Source organism: Sarcophilus harrisii, chromosome 1 (assembly GCF_902635505.1).
Source record: "Sarcophilus harrisii chromosome 1, mSarHar1.11, whole genome shotgun sequence".
NCBI classification, from domain to species: Eukaryota; Metazoa; Chordata; class Mammalia; order Dasyuromorphia; family Dasyuridae; genus Sarcophilus; species Sarcophilus harrisii.
Window position 1 is genome coordinate 52,850,007 of NC_045426.1, and position 19,700 is coordinate 52,869,706.

General features: G+C 40.9%; 1 protein-coding gene and 1 long non-coding RNA gene across 3 annotated transcripts in view; one reads left to right on the plus strand and one right to left on the minus strand.

Moving 5' to 3' along the window:
• Positions 1-7,870: 7,870 nt before the first annotated feature.
• Positions 7,871-15,504, minus strand: LOC116421848. Its single transcript, XR_004232409.1, has 2 exons — positions 14,759-15,504; positions 7,871-8,833 (listed from the first exon to the last, which is right to left on the minus strand). It is a non-coding gene; the product is annotated as an uncharacterized LOC116421848 (long non-coding RNA).
• Positions 15,505-15,608: 104 nt separating this feature from the next.
• The window catches only part of TSEN2 (tRNA splicing endonuclease subunit 2), a 34,083-nt gene continuing 29,991 nt past the window's right edge, over positions 15,609-19,700 (plus strand). The window contains exon 1 of one of the 2 annotated variants that reach the window (XM_012543641.3): positions 15,609-15,698. The gene's annotated coding sequence lies outside the window, so the exon portion shown is untranslated. The remainder of the gene's footprint in view (positions 15,699-19,700) is intronic. The other variant, XM_031955434.1, reaches the window with a different exon arrangement.

The following is a 19,700-nucleotide window of genomic DNA, read 5'->3' on the forward strand; positions in this document are numbered from 1 at the left end:
AAAGAAGAAGATCAGGACCAAATAACCTAAATGTTTGCAAGAGGTAAGCACAGAATTCAGAGATTCAAAGGCAATTCCTGAAACTCTAAAGCTAGCACACTTATGGCTCTGCCATATTATCATTTTCAGTCATGCTTAACTTTTCATGACTCCATTTAGAGTTTTTCTGGCAAAGAAACTGGAGTTGTTTACCATTTCCTTTTCTGGCTCCAGCTCATTTTACAGATGAGAAAACTGAGGCAAACAAGGGTCATACACCTAGTACATATCTGAAACCAGATTTGGACTCAGGAAAAGTATTCCTTACTCCAGGACCAAAACTCTAACCACTGCACCACCTAATTGTCCAAATTTTTAACTTGGAGACATTTTATTGCCTCTCAGATTAATGTAATAATAGCTCAGTTGAATTGATCAATCAAAATGTCAACTAGTTTTGAAAAAGTCTTTAATCAATTTGAGAAGGAATAAAGTGCTTTGATAATGTTATTAATAGAGATGGCCCCATACCATAGATAGTTTGAACATACAGTTCCAAGGATTTTGTGATGATGAGAGTCATCTATACCCAGAGAAAGGACTGTGGGAAGTGAGTGTGGATTACAACATGGCATTTTCACTTCTTTTGTTGTTGTTTGCTTCCATTGTTTTCTTTCTCATTTTTTTTTCTGTTTGATCTGATTCTTCTTGTTCAGCAAGATAATTGTATAACTACGTATGCCTATATTGGATTTACATATATTTTTACCATGTTTAACATATATTGGATTACTTGCTATCTAGGAGAGGGGGTAGGGGAAAGGAGGAAATTGGAACACAAGGTTTTGCAAGAGTCAATGGTGAAAAATGATCCTTGCATATGTTTTAAAAATAAAAAGCTTCAATTTAAAAAATTAAAGTAGAGGGAAAAAATTAGTTTGCATGGCTGAAAGAATCAGATATGCTTTTGGGCCTATGGACAAAATAGCAAGACAGTTTGGAAGCAGGTATTCCAGAAGAAGAAGAACTCCCAACTGTGTAAGCTTGAATGATCCATCAGAGCTTTCAGAAATTCTACTGGTAATAAAAATTGGTAGCAAAGTCCTCTGGAACCAACAGCACTGACCAATGAGGTGTAGTGGCCAAGGGCTGAGAAAGTGTCTACAGATGGATAAGAAAGAACAGTCATCCTAATATGGCAGCAGTCTGAGGAATCACAACCCCTCATGATGGAAAGAAATGCCAGCTATGGGCCAAGCTTAATAAAAAGCTCCACCTATGGGACCTCATGAGGGCTCTGCCAAAGGGGAACAGAACTTGTAGTAACCGAGATCTGCAAGGCACCTTTGCTACCTGTGTTCTTGAGTCACATGCCTCACCATCATTTTATTTAAGTTGGATCACATTCTTCCCAGGATCTTTGTATGGGAACGATCACTGTGCACTCCTGGTTTGGGAGGAATGCTTTCATAACCATTGTTCTTGCTATTCCTTCTCAATAAATGCCCTTTTGTAAAAACTAAGTCAGGATGATAATCAGTGGAAAGTTCAACAAGGGTAATCATGAGAAACAATATTAGAAATCCAGGCCTAAGAATTATTGCTGGGAACATTGAGGGAAGTGGCCGACTGTACAATTTGTGGACTCTTTCTGTGAGCAGAAGTGCCCAAATTGGGGAATGGCCCCACAGGGGGTATGGCACATGCAATTAATTGTTTCTGCTGAACTTGATCATGAAGAGTACAGGTCACCACCAGATGTTTCGTTTTATTAAACTTCCCAAGGGTCAGATGGAATTACACTGAAGGTCAAGTCTAGTCCAAGATCCACAGGATGCCTCCCTGTGCTGCAATCAGTCCAGATAAAGTTAGCAAACCAAGAACTCCATCTTCAATCTGCCAGGATACATATGTTCTGTGGGTCCTGCCATGCTTGTAAGAATAATTTAAGGAAAACCAAGGCTGACAAGCTGAAATGCATACTAGCTTAGAAAGAATCTGAAGACAGGATTATTTGAGAAAAGCAACATGAGTTAATGGATAGAATACCAGACTTGCAGTTGGGAGATAGGGATTTTAATCAGACATTTGCTAAGTGGGTGCTATGTACAGGTCACTTAATTAGAACCTGTTTCCTATATCATAAAATAGGTAAAGTCATATATTACCTACCCAGGGGTTGTAGTGATGAAACAGAAAACATTGACAATTGCAAAATATAAAGCAATTTTCAAATGTAAGTCAATAAAAGACAACCAGCAAAGCTATTTCCTAAGATTTCCTAAGATTCCTAAGCTCCAGTTCTGAAGCTATGACAAAAGAGCTAAGGCCATGGTCCAAATGAACTAGACAAGCACCCGGGCCATTTCCCCTCTCCTTGCCTCTGCCCTATTATACTCTTTATTTCTTCTTCAGGAGAAAAGAAAAGGAATCCCAACCTCCTTTTATAGATATAGCTGAAATGCCACTTATAAGGTGAAGCCTTGGTTATCTGGGCTTTTCCCAGAAATTGCCTATATTTTCTTTGCATATATGTTGAATTTACATGTTTGTGTATAGACATACCTAATTTCATTGCATTTCACTTTATTATGCTTTGCAGATACTGCATTTTTTTATGATGAGCAAGTCTATTTGTGCCATTTTCCCAGTAGCATATACTCACATCATGTCTCTGTATCACATTTGGGTAATTCTTGCAATATTTCAAATTTTTTCATTATTATTATATCTGTTATGGTGATCTATGTTAAATGATCTTTGATGTCACTATTGTAATTATTTTGGGGTACCATGAATCACATTCATATAAGGTGGCAAATGTAATCAATAAATGTTGGATGTGTTCTGACTGCTCCCTTAAAGTGCCATTGCCCATCTCTTGAGCTTCCCTATTTCCTGTAATTAGGCCAATTAATAATCCTAGAATGGCTTCTAAATGTTCAAGTGAAAAGAGTCAATGGATAGCCCAAACTTCATTGTTGTTTTATTTTGAGAAATTGCCACAAGCTACGCCATCTTCAGCAACCACCACCCTGATCACTCAGCAGCATCAACATCAGGGCAAGACCTGCTACCAATAAGATTACAACTTTCTACATTGCAAAAATAAAGTAAATAAAGCAAACAAGTAATATCTCTGGTCTGCCTATGTATGTTTTTTTTTCCTCTTCATTAGAATTTAAACTCTTTGAGAATTCAGACTGTTTGACTTTAGTGGGGATGGGGAGGAAAAGGGAAAGGATTCTTGGTATATCCAGTACTAAACTCAGTGCTTTGCACTTAGTAGGTATTAAATATATGCTGGCTCAATTGAACTGAATTATTCAACCACCACTGGCTGGTTGTGCCCCCAGGCCCTTTCAGGAAGGGGTTATCTCTTAGAACCACCTGGACAAATAGTTCCCCCACCCAAAGGAAGCCATTCCTTGTTCCCACGGGAGCCCTCCAGCCTGCTCCTCTGGTCACTCATCTCCTTCACGCTCACTCATTAAGATGTTTATCCAAATCTTGAGTTCCATCCTCTGGAGGTATTGTTAATCTCAGGGTGGCAAGTCCCTGAAACTGCTGCTAGAGAGACGCCTTTGAAAAATTTAGTTATATCTAGTTCAATTTCATTTATTTCAGGTGAATTCAATTTAATCCTATTCAACTACCTTATCTGTATGAAGTAAAGGTCTTGATCTAGAAACCAGACCATCGGAGTTCTAATCTTAGGTGTCTCATTTTCTAGCTATGTTATCCTAGGCAAGTTGCTTCTTAGAATCATCACATTGGAAGTGACATCAGAGGATGCACCTACACAATCACTCCTTCCACAATAAACTTGAAGTGTGACCATGTGGTATCTGCTTCAAGATTTCAAAGATGGCAGAGTCCATGACCTCCCTCAGCAGCCCATCCTACTTCAAAAGAACTGACCATTTGGAAAATTTTCCTGGCATTTTCCTTACAATTTCTACACATTATTCCCAATTCCTCCTTCATGTTTCCAAGAAGATCAACTATCTTCTCTCTTCTGTAAGATGTAACCGTCTGTAACCTTCAAACACTTCATTGTTATCAGATATCTAAGGCTAGAATGGATTTCTAAGGGTAAAATTTCCATTACGGCCTTGTCCAAAAAGGTACATCTCCATTGGTCCTCTGGAATGAAGGTTGGTCACTTCTTTGATGACTTCTTGAGTCCTTTCAAATTGTTTGTCTCTACAATGTTTGTTTTTATTGTATTAATTGTTCTTCTTGCCCTGCTCACCTCATTCTGCTTCTGGCTATTCAAGTTTTCCCAGGTTTCTCTGAAGCCATCTCTTTCATCATTTCTTATGGCGCAATAATGCTCCATTACATTCATATAATAATACCATAATTTGTTCAACCATTCTCCAAGTGATGGACACTCAGATTGCTATTTTTAGACAAGTTGCTATCTGCAATGCCTGTAGCTCATTTTGTACTTGCAAAGTTGGTTTTTTTGAACCCAAGTGTAAGACATATACGTTCCTATTATGTTAAGGACCATGCCTAAGTGAAGGGCCAGGTCAATTCTCCGAGAGCCTCCACAACTGTGAATCATAACACTTGAAGGAATTGCAAAGCAGCCTTCACAGATGTTCCTTGTGGATTGGGAATTAAATAAATTGGAGGGAAGAAGAGAGAGGTCAGGGAATAGCAACTGTCTCTCAGTCTCCTTGTATCATCATCATCCTCTCACATGAAGAAATCCATTCTACGGGTCTGAGTTAGACCTCCAGCAGCCCTGGCAGGTGGCTCGCATGTCATAACACTATTAAATTCCATCCTTTTCAACTCAGCAGGGTTCTGTCTAGCCTATCAAGATCTGCATCCCTCAGGGCCAGTCTGGTGTTTTTTTGGGTTTTTTTTGTTTTTGTTTTTGTTTTTTTATCATTTAAGGGTGAAGAGAAGAATCTCATCTAAATTTTTCAATAACCTTTCCCACCTTCCTCTCATCCCACAAGGATACTGGAAACTAGCTTTAAATACTGGTTCTAAGAATTGAAACTTTGTCTATACACACATGTATATATCTGAGGGAGATAGGACAAGTTCCCAAACCAACTGATTTCCCTCTAGCCTTCCAGGCCAATTTATGAAATCACAAAAATGGGCTGGTAACAAATAAGGTATTAAGTTTTTTTTTTTAAGTGCAAAGATTCAAATAGGGATTGTTTCATTCATTATTTTTGTATCCCCAGTATCTAGCATGGTGCCTAGAATATAATGAATATTTTGGATTGAGTGACTAAGTACATCTAATTTTAAAGCTTTCCTTTATAGTGTATGGAAAACTTTCCCTAAAGGAATCAGAAGGGCCATATCTCCTTAACCCTTTAAAAAACAAGTCTGTCGATATGGGATTGCAGATGAGAATGTTGTAAGCAGGGAGCAGCTTTGTGTTCTATATTCCCCTACCAGATGGTAGAGGAAATAAGGGGTATTTTCTCTCCTCTCCATGCCACCTGGATGGCAGCAGAACCACTGGAGGAAATACCATATGAAGCAGGGAACAGATCCTTATTAAGGGTTTAATAAGTAAGGGTTAAGAGAGTAGATTCAAGTTTGACTTCTGGCAGTAGAAAAGAGAGTGAATGGATTCAAGAGAATCCGACAGTCAAGAGATGAACTTTACAGAGAAGCCATCTGAAAGCCCAGCTGAGCAAGACACCAGAGAGAGATGTTGCATCTGTGGTGAAAGAGCATGAATTTACCACAAAAGCACAAGTGGCATTGGGTCCCACAGGAGCAGAGACCAGCATTGTCATGGCCACATGGGATCTCTACATAAGTCCTCATTCCTCCTATCCTCCAAACATGTATCTCCTCTCTTCATGGCCACTGTGTGTTTGTGAGAGATTGTGTCCCACACACATATTGAGATGAGGGGTCTACTGGGACTACTGCTCTTACTCTCTACCATCATAGTAAATGTTTGAGATTATTTTCAAATTCTTCCAATTGTGGGTTAGCTGCTACTGGCAACTCTGACCTTCTCTATTCCTTTCACCACCCTCTCAACTCAAGCCACTGCTCTAGTCTCTGGCCTTCTCTCCCACAAGACTTTGTTTCTTTCTTTTTGACTTACTGCCCTTGTGGGCTGCTGCTGTCTTTGAGGGGAGCCCTTCCTCAACACCTGATTAATATTTTTCTCCTTAATAACATCTTTTGTTACCTTCTAGGGCAAATCTTGCATAGTTATTTTATATAACTATTTTAATAAATATTTATAAATTTTACGTAGCTATTCTCTGAAGGCCCTGTGAATATTAGGTCAATAGATCTCTATCAAGATAAATCTCTAGATCCCTTACAATTTATATAGACTACTTGTATATTCATTGAAACATAGGATGTCAAAGCTTGAAGAGACCCTATCTTTACTCATCATTTTCCTCCTTTGGGTACAATAAGCAGTGCTGAACTTGGAGTTAAGAAGATCTGAGTTCAAATCCAACCTCAAATACTTAGTAATTGTTTAATTCTGGGCAAGTCATTTAAACTTTCCATGCCTTGGTTTCCTCATTTTTAAAATCTGTATAAATCATACCATCTTAAGAAGACCTTTCTTCTCTTTTATTGGTCTAATCCACTCTAGTATTTCCTTCTCTGAGATCCTTAAGTACTTATTATTCTATGTACAGGTCATAGATTCCAGCCCCAGTCAATAACCTTAAGGAAAATAATGACTATAGGACCTGGGGGTACTTCACAATTCACAGGATGAGTCTCCCTGAGAAGGCTACCTCAAATTCAAGGGTATTTTGTGGATCTGCAATTCACCAAAAGTATAGCTCAGAAGCCCCCACTAATGTATTTACCTTTGAGAGTCAGCCAAAGGTCACAATTAATTTAAAGCAAAGGCATTTTGTGAAATGCCATAGTAAGAAAAAAATAACAAAACACTCCCCCCATAAATCCGGGAAGCCTAACCACAAATATACAGGGTTTATCAGTGGGAAAAGCGCACACATGCAGGCCACATAAGTGGAGAGGCACATAGGTAGAGAAAACGGGGTAAATGGACAATGTTACTACACGTGTAAGGAACACATATGAGAAGGATGTATATGTAGATGGGAAGCTCATGATTTTAATGGACCACTAATGTCTTCTGTGACAGATATCACACACTGCTCCTACAGGGCCTGCATCCAGATGGTCTTCACTAGATAGATAGTCTCTGCTTGGAGCTGTTCATGGGATACTATTGAATTTGTATTCTCTTTGCCAAATACATGCTAGTTTCTTTATCTATAAAACAGAGATAATAATAACACTTATTTCATAAGGTTGTTGTGAAGATCAAATAAAACAACAAATATAAAGTCCTTTGGAAACCTTAAAGCTTTATATAAATGCTAATTTATTAAGACATGATGCTATAGTGTATGAGGTTATTGAATCTATCTAAATTTTCCATTTCTGTTCTCAATCGAATCCTTAGCTTAGTGCTGTTTCTTTCTCATACTAAGAATGGGCACTGCAATGTTCTTTGGATCAACATCAGAGAGATTAGAAACAAATAAAATATTTTGAAGACTACTTTTATGATCATAAGAGCCTGAATTAGGGTGGCCAATGTGTAAAAGAAAGGCATATTTTTTGAAAGAAGTGAACATGATTTGGTAACTAATTGTATATAAAAGATTACAAAGAGGAAAAAGTCAAAAATTCCCAAAAGTCAAACTTGGTGACTAGGATATAATTAGGTGTAATCAACAGAAATAAGAAAGTTGGGGGGGATAGGAATGTTTGCAAGGAAAGATGTGTTTATTTTAGACTTTGGACATGCTGAATTTTAGATGCCAATGGGACATCTTTGGTGGAAATATCCAGCAGGCAGTTTGTATTGTGGAAATGGAACTCAGGAGGGAGACCAGGGCTCTGGTGATATTTATTCATTTAAGAGATATCAGTATACAAATGAAAACTGAAACTGTGGATTTGGATAAGATCATTAAAAGATAAAGCAAAGAGAGAAGAGGCAGGATTTCTGGCCTTTTTCTTCTTCCATGGACCAAGCCAGCTGGTGGAAATCAGACTGAGAACATGGAAGGCCTTTGAAATTTACTGAAACATTGACATCTACTGGCAGTAATAAGTCACTGAAAATTTCAGGGTGACTGGCCCCAAAAGGCAATTGTGTGAGTCTTTAGCTCAAGCCGCCTTGAACAGTGGCTCCTCAATGTCTGCAGGATAAAGTCCAACTTCTCAATGTACCATTCAGCCCCTTCCACAATCAGGCCCCACCCGACTTATCTGACTTTATCTCCTCCTACTATTCCCCCATGGGTTCCAGCTGGGCTGTCTCCATATTACATGCATGCTCCTTACTGTCTCAGAGCTTTTGCTTACTGAGGTTCATCCCCCAGACCTCCCCACCAGTCCAAGTCCTCCCACCTTCTGACCTGTCAAAGGGAATGGGAAGTGGGTTAAAAACCCCTAGAGACTAAACAAATGAATGAAAAAGAATTTGTGAAGAGCTCCTTATGATCTGAGCACTAAGATTAAAAAAAAAAAAAAAAAGTCCCTGATTTCTAAAAATTTGCCCTCAAGTTAGGGGAAACAACACATTTTTAAAAAAAGATCAGATGGAAAATCCCAGAAGGGTCATGTGTGAAGGAATAGTTCTAGGAAAACCCCCAAGATCCTTGAGTCATGTAAGTGGGTAAGCAGATATGAGGTACAGGATGACAGGGTTAGAGGTAAGGCCCAGTGGTCTTCCATCTTCTCCAAAAGAAGAGTTGTTGATGCTTATCTCATCCAAGCTCTAAGGCAAATGAGAAATGCAAGGGAAGAGGATGCTTCATGGTAGCAATTCTTTCTGCCATCCAGGCATCTAGGATAGAATATGAAATGGCCTGAGGTTAAGAAATGGCAGAGGGAGGAAGGCAAGGGAAAATCACAAATCTTAAACAACTGAGTAATATATCTAAGGCATTGGGCACTCAAAGACAAAAACTAGACAATCCCTGTTCTTTTTGCATTCTGCAGGAGTAGAGGAATAAGTAGATAGGAGTAGGCATGAGATCTAAACAAAATTCTCAGCTAAGAAGATCAGGTTAGGAGATTCAGTGGACAGAGCTTTGGGTCTGGAGTCAGGAAGAGGAGTCTCCCTGGGTTCAAACACAGCCTCAGATACTTCTTAGCTGTAGGACTCTGGGCTAGTCACTTCACCCTGTTTGCCTCAGTTTTCTGATCTGTCAAATGAGCTGGTGAAGGAAATGGCAGACCACTTTAGTATCTTTACTAAGAAAACCCTAAATGGGATCACAAAGAGTCAGACCTGACTGAACAACAAGAAAATCAGAAAAGGCTTCAAAAAAAGTGACAGCCAATCTGGGCTCGAAGCAAGAAAAAGATCTGGGGAGGCTATAAGAAAGGAATCCATTCTAGCTGTAAAGAACTCTGGCTATGGTGAATGAGAATACCGTCTCCTCATAAGGGATTTTGGCTTTGGACCCAAGCAGAATGAGTTCATGACTTGCTTGAGTATGCTTCCCCTACCCCAAAGCCCAAGTAAAAATCACTTAAAGACTAGGTTTGGCTCATGTCTAAGTCTCACCAAAAGAGATATTCTAAAAAAGACATTCAATGTACAAAATAAATTAGATGCAGGGCAGCTATTTATTTGTTCTACTACGAAAGAAAGGCTTAAAACACAAAAGATTCCTAAGCATATCTTGACAAACACTTAAAACATGAAAAGGTGTTCTATAATTTTATAACTCTAAAAACATTCTTCTAAAAAGGAATATTTTAAAGACTAATACATGAAACACTGTTAGACTTCTGAACAGCCTTTCCCTTCACTATGTATACTGTCTAAGCAACTCTCTTCAAGTTCATATATTCTGCCAAAGCAAGGCACAGTTTGGTCCACCTTCCTAGCAATGATTCTCTTCTGAGAAGTTGTTTTGTTTTGTTTTGTTCTGTTCTGTTTTGTTTTTTAGAGATCGTCTCCTATTGGGCAACTGACATCCAGACCCAGAACTCCAAAACTCTCAAACTCTAGAGATACCAAGCAATGCTGGAGACATCCATCTTGGAATTGCTAGTCAATAGTTATATGGACTCGAGGGGAAAAGTACAAAATAGAGAAAACAGTTACTGCCCCAGATTCACCTAGAGGAATATGGGCCAGTCATATGGGGAATAAGCCCACTGCCATTTTTAGGGGAAGAGGAAGGAAAAGAGAGGAGGAATAAATTTTTGTTTCCTTCTGGGGAAATCCAGGGAGAGCTACTGGAGCTCTAAGCCAGATGTTCTGAAAAGAGTTGGAGAAATTGTCCTTCCCTTCCAAGTCCCCTGAATGGAAAGCTCTTCAGCTAAATGACCAATCCTCTCAGACATAATCTCCTATCATGGTGAAGGATGAACGTGGATACTAACTACGAGTTGGGTCCTACTCTAATGAACATGGAAGCTCTGACCTTTTACATTTCTTATCTGGGCTGATTTGTGCTTCCTTGAGAAATCTGGATCCCCTGGAATCTATTCAAGGATTCCTTGAGGATCTGTGGACATAAGGTTAAGAATCTTTGCAAGATGGTAGGGTCACCCAAACAGTCACAGCTAGACTAATAAGAACTCATCCACTCCTTAAGAACTATAGAATCATTGGTATTTTCCCCAGAATTTCTTTCCACTAGGGTGAAACATAACCATCAGGTTAAATATGGGACTCCCCAATGATTGATCCTTCCTATGGAATAGGATTATGTTGCCTTCTAGCAGCACCATCTGGTGGTTAAACAATCAGAATTTGTTTACATAGAACAGACATTTGTTGTACACTGAATTTTCAAAAAATAGCAAACTAGGAGAAGATTGCTGGTATAAAAGTAGGAAGGCTTTGATTGGGAGAGCCTGGGAAAAAACACATTTTGTGTTTACATTAATTTTTTAGTTGTGGCTGTATTTCAAATATTCCTGGTAAAAGTTAGTATCTTTAAAAAAAAAAAAAAGTTGGATTTATAGTTTAAATACTTTTTTGTAGGAGCAAAGAACACTTCCTGCAGGAACTAGAGAACAATGTTTCCCTTCCTCTTATCCAAATACACACACACACAAACACACACACATACAAATTGCTTATGTTACAAACAGACAATACTGACCATCTGTATTCAGACATTCATATGTGTTTGTTGGTTTGGGACTTTTCTAGTTCCTTCTTTTAATTTCTCTGCTGATCCATATCATGGATGTGAGACTATCTAATGTATGAAGCACTGAAACGTATCCAATATGGCTCTGAGGAGCAGCCAGGTGACAGAGAATAGAGTGCTGGGCTTGGAATCAAGAAAACTCATCTTTCAAAGTTCAGATCTGGCCTCTGTGTAACCCTGGACTTAATTGGACTAGCCTCAGCTTCCTCATCTGTAAAAATGAGCTAGACAAGGAAATGGCAAACCTCTCCAGTATCTTTGCCAAGAAAACCCTGAATGGAGTCACAAAGAGTTGGACACAACTAAAAACAACTGGACAACCTAGTTCTGAGTTTTCAATGCAAGAGGTAGGTTGAAACTTCTACAAGGGGACAAAAATGGGTGCTAACTATCAGGTGTCCTTAAAATAATACTTAAATTTTATATTCCAGAACCCCACCCTGAGCAAGTCATTTAACCCCATTTGCCTCAGTTCTTTCTGTAAAATGAACTAGAGAAGGAAATAGCAAACCTCTCCAGTATCATTGCCAAGAAAATCCCAAATGGAGTACAGAAAATCAGACATAATATATATACATATACAGACACATATATGGATGCTTATGCAGATATATACATATATGCATATTGAGGATATACAGATATATGAAACTTTATTTTTAGTTAAGATGTATAGTTTTCTTTTGAAAGGATAAGTCAAGGATTGATTGTTAAATTTTTAGTGTGAGCATTTGCACTTTGGATATTAGTAAACACTACAAATTAGGGCTTGATTTGCTATTCTGTTGGTTGCCTAGATTTAAGCATAGAGAAAATGCTAATAAGGCAAAATGAACTTAAAAATGTTTCATAAGAACTTTTCCCCTCTAAAGAGCTAGTTGTAAAACATTTACCAACACATTCTTGGTCAAAATCATTTCTCTTCTCAAACCCTAGCAAGAAAAAATACTAAAACCTCCTGCTTTTTTTGGTTTGTCTTGTTAAAGAGATCTTCCTTTGCTTTTAGATAAACCAGTCTCAATTCAAAGCACAAGGAAAGCAGACTGATGAATCCTTTTACTTAGAGACATGGTTTACTAAAAGTTACTATTAAAAGTGGATAGATTCCCTGCTAAATGTTGCACCAATGAATTTTAACAGACCCTTTTGTGTGTATACACTTTTTGTATGTCAGGTTTTTATGCCCTATTACATCATCTGTTTTTGTGTAGGTGACATGTGCTGCTGGGAAAAAGGTATATTTCTACCACGTGTCCTCAAGATAATACTTAGATGACCCTAAACACTTAGTAGTTCTGTGGCCCTGAGCAAGTCACCTAACCCCATTTGCCTCAGGTTTTTCTGTAAAATGAACTGGAGAAGGAAATGGCAAACCTCTCCAGTATCATTGCCAAAAAAATCCCAAATGGAATACAGAGAATCGGATATAACTGAACCTTATTATTATTATTCCCACTGCACCATGAATATGTGTACACATCCTTAGAGAGAGACTAAAATGACTTGTCCTTAGTCATATGGTATCACAGGCAGGATTTGAATTCAAGTTTCCTGACTACAGACCCAGAGCTTTGCTCACCATATCACACTCCCTCCCAAACTCCAATTAGATAATTTTGGTTCCAAATCCCATCTCCTCTCCTACCACTCAATTTCCCATTAAGATGTTTACTTCTGGGGCAGCTAGATGGCTCAGTGGATAGAGCATCAGCCCTGGCTTCAGGAGGACCTGAGTTCAAATATGACCTCAGATACTTTGACACTCACTTACTAGCTCTGTGAGCCTGGGCAAGTCACTTAACCCCAATTGCCTCAGCAAAAAAAAAAAAAAAAAAAAAAAAAAAAAAAAAAAAAAAAAAAAAAAAAAAAGATGTTTACTTTCCTTGAAGTCCTTTGGTACTTATAATTAGCATGGCACAGCTAAGTAGTTTGAAAAACATTTAACAAATTACCTACTATGTATTAAACACAAAGGTAAAAAGTACAAAAAATCTGCTTTCAGAGAATTTACAGTCTAATGGGGGCACATATATATATAAAACACTGATGTGGAGGAAAATGTAATAAATTGATAAAGGGAGGTTCAAAGAAGGTACTATAGCAATGGTTTTCAAACTTTTGTTCTCACTATCTTTATACTACTTAAAAAATATTGAGGATCTGTCTGAAGAATTTTTGTTTATGTGGGTTATGCTGATAGATATTTACCATATTAGACAAAAAACTAATTTGAATTTGCAGACCTTCTGAAAGTGTTTCAGAGACCACCAGAGAATCTCTGGACTTGACTTTGAGAACCACTGTTATAGCATGTGATGAATAGTATGGGCCAGCTGCCACAGAAGCAACAACAATCTATAATCTGGCTCATTTTCCTACTTTCTGCAATTTTTAAAAAGTCAAGTTGTCAAGCACTATATAATTATAATGATCATGCTTGACCGTGAAGAAGAGATATGAGAGTGAACTTCTGTTCATTCTTTGCAGAAGTAGGCTACTAAGGGTATGGAATAAAATATGAAATCAGGCTTGATTAATGTAAGTTTTGCTGAACTTTTCCCCTCTCTTTCTTTTTTACTGTTTATTACAAGGTATGACTGAGAGAAAATCATAAGCTGGCAAATTAAGATATATTTAAAATTAATAAAACTTAGGTAAGCAAAAAAGGAAGGAAGGAAAGGAGAGAAGGAAAGAAAGGAAGGAGAGAGATACAAAGAGAAACCAAGAAAAGAAAGGAAAGAAAAAAAGACAAAGAAAAGAGAGACAGAGGGAAATAAAGGAAAATGAGAGAGAGAAAAGGAAGGAAGGAAGGAAGGAAGGAAGGAAGGAAGGAAGGAAGGAAGGAAGGAAGGAAGGAAGGAAGGAAGGAAGGAAGGAAGGAAGGAAGGAAGGAAGGAAGAAAGAAAAGAAGAAAGGAAGGAAGGAAGAAAAGAAGGAAGGAAGGAAGGAAGGAAGAAGGAAGGAAGGAAGGAAGGAAGGAAGGAAGGAAGGAAGGAAGGAAGGAAGGAAGGGAGGGAGGGAGGGAGGGAGGGAGGGAGGGAGGGAGGAAGAAGAAAGGAAGAGGGAGAAAAAAAATGAAGCTGTCAATTACTCAAGAAGTGTACCATATAATTCAGACACCAGGTGGTGCTATCCTCCGGCTACTAGCCAACAGCAGCTTCAAAAAATATTCAAGTCAAAAATAGCAATCACTCCCAAGAGAAGGATGCTCATGAGAGGGCAACGTCCTCCTCCCTGCTCCTCTGCCTCACAACCTCAGAGCCACCAGATTTATCACTAGGGATAAGGAAGATAGCCCCGCCTCCCGTTTGCCAAGGTTTGCCAATTCCACTTTTGCACCCTCTCTCCAACATCCTTCTCCATCCTTCTCCTGACATTTTACTTCTGGTGCAACCCGTCCACTTTACACCTGGACTACTGCAATGGCTGCTTGGTGAGTCTACCTGCCTCAACCCAGAGCATCCTCCGATCAGCCAATAAAGTGATTTCCCTAAGCATAGATCTGACTGTCAGTCCCCTAATCGGTGAGTTTTGCTGACTTACTCCAGGATCGAATACCGAACGCGCTGTTTGGCATCCAGAGCCCCTCCTACCTTCCATTACTGCCCAGCTCGGGATCACGGACCCGGCGACAACGGCGTCCTTGCTGTTCCAGGGACAGGACTCTCTTTGCTGGCAGGCGTTTTCTCTGGCTGCCCCCAGGGTAGGGGCGCTCACCATCTTCGTCCGTCTACAGACCTTCCTTTCTTCAGGTTCCCAGCCTCTGCCTCTCTCTTTCCCAACCCTGCCTGGTTCTGAAGCATTTCCCTCTGCCCTCCTGTGCGTCCTGCCTTGTTTGCACATCCTCGGGGGCTTCCCCCCCGTTAAGCTCCTGGAGCACGGGGATTGTATTTTGCCTTTTGTGCCGCACTTAGTAATTGTTTATCGATTGGCTGACTAGCTAAAGCCATAGCTGGAAGGGCTTTGGGAACAGGACAGGAACTAGGAGTAGCGGCCTCAACGAGAAGTGACGCCCCCTGACCCAACCCCCTTCCTGGGGTAGGAGGTCCCAGGTGTGGTTTTAGGACACGTTCAGTGGACGCATCGGGGCCGCTAACTTTGTTGCTTCTATAAGAATATTATTTATCCTGCAGGATGATGTCAGTCTCGGGAGGGAAAGAGCTCTTGGGGAGATGATGAAAGAATAAAACATCAGTATCAACATCAAAAACCTTTTTCTATAAAGAAAAATGGACAAGGCGTCCCAGCTCCTCGCGAGCCCGTTCTGCTGCCACACCTACGTCTGGCCCCTGGGAGATGCTCCTGCACGGGGGAGGACTGACGGGAGCGATGGGCGGGGCTTAGGATGAAACACTACGCGTGCGTAGCCAAGGCTTCGGAGGCTCGGCTGAGGCCGCTTTAGTGTCGCAAACGTCAGGAGCGGTCACGTGAGCTCTCGCTGGCCCCGCGCCTACGCAGGACGACGGGACGCGCTTGACGGCTGCTGCTGTCTCCTGTTGCCGTGGTGACGCGGGAGTGCTTGACGGTCTTTGGGTAAGGAGGCTACGGGGAGGGTTCCGATGCCCCGTGGGGTGGTTAGGGAGCGGTCGGAGCCTCCGGGAGAAGTCCCGGCGGGCTTGGAGGCGTCGCCGGGACCGGGAAATTCTGCCCGATCCAATCGGGCCCCGGAAGCGGGGAGGATAATGGCGCGCAGGCGGGCAGAGCGCTTTGTGTCCCATGCCCCGTGGTCCTCCCGTCGCGCTGCGAGGGAGCGACGCCGTAATAAATACCCTTAGTATCTATAAATGAGGGCTTATCGTCGGGGCCCGGCAGTCCTCCCGGCCCTCCCCTCCAGGCGCTTCCTTTTCCCGGAGCGAGGTGCGGGCCGGAAGCAGGCTGCGGGCCCTTGGGAAGCGCCTACTGGGCGCCAGGAAGGCCCAAACGGCCGCTGTCATCGTCACCGTCGGGTAGACTCGGGACCGGCGCCGCGGGAAAGGCTTCTTGGGCCCGCCTCCGTTCGGTGCATAAGGGGGGTTGCTGCCGCCTGGTCCCGCAGGGGCACAAAACGCTGCTTCCTGCTCTGGCCGCCCCGCTCTCTCTGGCTCGGGGCATTTTTCCCTCCCTCTTGGGTCGGCTGAAGTCCGAGGGAGCCTCCCCGTCAGGCGTCCCCCCCTAATTACTTACTGTGGTGGCCCTCCTCACACAGTAGCCCTCAGGGCAGGCGCTGCCTTTTGCCATTTTCCCCGCAGCCCCAGCATTTAACCCAGCGCAGGTTTGGAGCCGAACCTTAGTCTGTGGTTGTTGATTGAAAGATGGAGACGGGGGAGAGATCCCGAGGTTCCCACCTGGAACCTTGCAGGCCGGGCTCCGAGGTGAGATCTGAACCCGGATCTTGCCAGTACCGAGCAGACTACTCTGCTGTCATCCTATCTGATAAGGAGACTCCGAGCTGGGCCTGGAAGGAGAAAGGGGGCTTCAAGTCCCGGCCTGGGAGGGTCAGAGAAAGAAAAGGGCAAAGAGAGGCGGGGAGAGAAGAGCCCAGCCTGGCTGGAATTAGGAAAAAGAGAGACGGAAGAGGCACCTCATGCCAAGGCCGCAAACCATCGAGAATCACCTCATCACACTGATGCTCAGAAAGCTTCAGAGGCTCCCTATTGCCTTATTGGGCATTAAAATCCTCCACAACATGGCCTTCGAATCTGTTCAGGCGGGTGTTGCTCCCTCTCGGGGGCTTTGCCCCTAGTCACCCTGCCCTGAGTACCTTTCCCCTGACATTCTGCCCTGTCTCCCAGCCTTACCCCATCTCTACATCTCTCCCTCATCTCCAATTAAGTGTAGCTATGGGACTGGTCCCAGGCTGCCCTGCTTGTTTAGCATTTCCCACCTTCTTGTAGCCCCCCCAGAGGTGCTCCCTAATGGAAGCACGGCTCCTCTTGTGCCCCCAGCCGGGGAGGCTGCCTTAAGTTCTCAACTGCTCTGGGAATCCCCCATTAGAAAAGCCTACCCTGGCCTGTCAGCCATTGCAACTCACATCCAGTTGTCTCCACCCTTACCTGCCCAACTCTTGGTATCAGAAAAGTTCATCTAGCAGCAAGGAAAATCACATTTTGCTGCTCTGAGTCTTAGCTTCTTCTGTAACATGTCACTTTTAGGGCCCTTACATTATGTGCTACCCCTGTGGTTTTGTACTTCACTATTACACTGGTCAAAGTGTCATTCATCTTACCAGGGCAAATCGGCTTCTACTCTGCAAAGCAGAGCTGCCAAGGGTGCTGAGAATTTGAGTATCTGGCCCAGTTCATAATCAGAGTCAATGCTTAAATTTATGTCTTCTTTACTCTGTGATTCTCTGTCTCATATGCCAAGTTGCCTCTCAGCATCCTCCTAAAGCAGAATAATAACTCACATCGACATTGTGTTCCACAAACATATAGTGAAGAAGCATGGATATGAGGGGGAAGTTGAAAAGTTGGTACAGCAGCAGACACTTTGTCTTTTTTCTCTTGGCAAGTACATAATAGGCCCCTACTTTATGCAGAAATTTGTGCTAGGCATTGGGAGAATCACAAGAATGAATTATCTCAAGTTGCTACTCCATGTAGCTTACTGTGAAAAAATAGTAATAGCTAATATTTGTATTTTCAAACTTCACAAGAACCCTGTGATATAAGTGCTAAAAGCTCAGTACAAGTGCATTTTATAAATGAAGCCCGAGGTCAGAAAGATTAGGTAATTTCCCTGTAGTCACACAGCTACTGACTGACTGAGGTGAGATTTGGAATTGGCCTGGCCTCCACTTCCAATCTTTCATTACTATACATCTCTTTAAGCATAAGGCATGTACACACATGTATCTAATACGTCTTAGAATGTCTCTTAAGTGCATGAGGAGGATACAAAATACTCAGGGATTATTTGAGGAATACTTTACTTCCAGTTAAAAAGATTAGGAAAAGCTTCCTGGAGGAGAAAGTATTTGAACTAAGTCTTATAGAATGGGTATGCTAATTGAACTTGGGCCCTCCAGATATGGAAAATGTTTAGCATAAAAATACAATAAAACATAGATGTTAATTTGCAGGTTTTTTTTAGTCAATATGGGAAGTCATGAGGACTGCTTCTATTTGACTTTGAATATCTGGTGTAAATGAACTTATAGCTTAGAAGTAGTGTGATTTTAGTGTTGGATAAGATTGAAAGTATCATGATAGACTTCAGGGTTTTTACAAAGATGAAACAACCCATTTATCTGTGAGCCTTAAAGCTGGATACAAAATAATATTGTTGCTCCATTAGCTCCACCTGAGCCACACTAAGATGCTTTAAATCAAGCAATAGATAATTTGAGTCATTAATTTAACAGCTTTGAATGGTCCTTCAGTGAAGTAGAAAGGATACTAGCAGCTCAGGAAGCCTGTGGGGTAAGGTCTTTTTGCCTTCCATCCATCCCTCCAGTATTGAAAGTTCAATACTTAAATATTACTATAGGAAATGACTAGAATACAAAAGTAAAAAAAAAAAAAAAAAAAAAAACCTGTTCACACTTTCTCAAAGAGCTGTTCCTTCTTCCCCAACAAGTATTCAAAAATTCAGTAGTCACCATTTTTTTTCAGTTTCTAAGCTAAAAATAGTAGAATTTGGTTTGCTACTCTGAAAGCTGGAATCAGATTCTGAACAAAGATGTTTTGGACAAGGGATAAAGAGACAAAAGATAAAATTATATAAAATTGTTGAAGTTTTGAACAAAACCAATGTGGTTGTTATGGGAGAAATATCTCCTCTCTGAGTTCATGTGGTGGGTAGCTGCTGATACACACATACACACACACACACACACACACACACACACCCCACAATGAAGAAATTATGAGCTAGTAGATGGTTCAGCTAGTAGAGTACAGATCTGGACTCAAGAAGACTGATCTTCCATAATCCTATTTGCCTCATTTTCCCTTTTTGTCAAATGAATTAGAGAAGAAAATGGCAAACCACTCAGTATCTTTGTGAAGAAAATCTTAATAGGGGTACAATGACTCAGACACAGGATTCTGACAAAGCTGCTTATCAGGAAAAATTACATCAAGGTGACAGAAATATGCATATTGCAATATTATACGTTCCTCTTAGGCCATAAAGATTATAGAGAAGACAGATTCATAATTACATATTAGCTTTAGTGTTATAAAAGAACAATTTAGTTATAATTTCATATATCCTGTAAAGAAAGAAACTTTGTCAAACCATAGGTAAACCAGATAAGGTTACAGATTAAACTACTTTTGGAGTTCACAATTAAACTGATTAAGCAGTAGAATTTACATCTTGCCTTGGAGTCAGGACCAGTTGAGATTTGTCTTGTGTCTTCTTATCTAAGGAATTCTTAAGTACATTTTCATATCCTGTGGGAAAAGTTTTCACTTTTTGAGATCAATATTAACCAAAATATACATAATAGGAATCAATTTTTCAATTCCCTAAATGGTTAAAATTAGGAAGGAAACAGTTAACTTAGGGGAGAAGGGAAACTTTGTAATAAGTTTCTCTGATAAAAAGGTT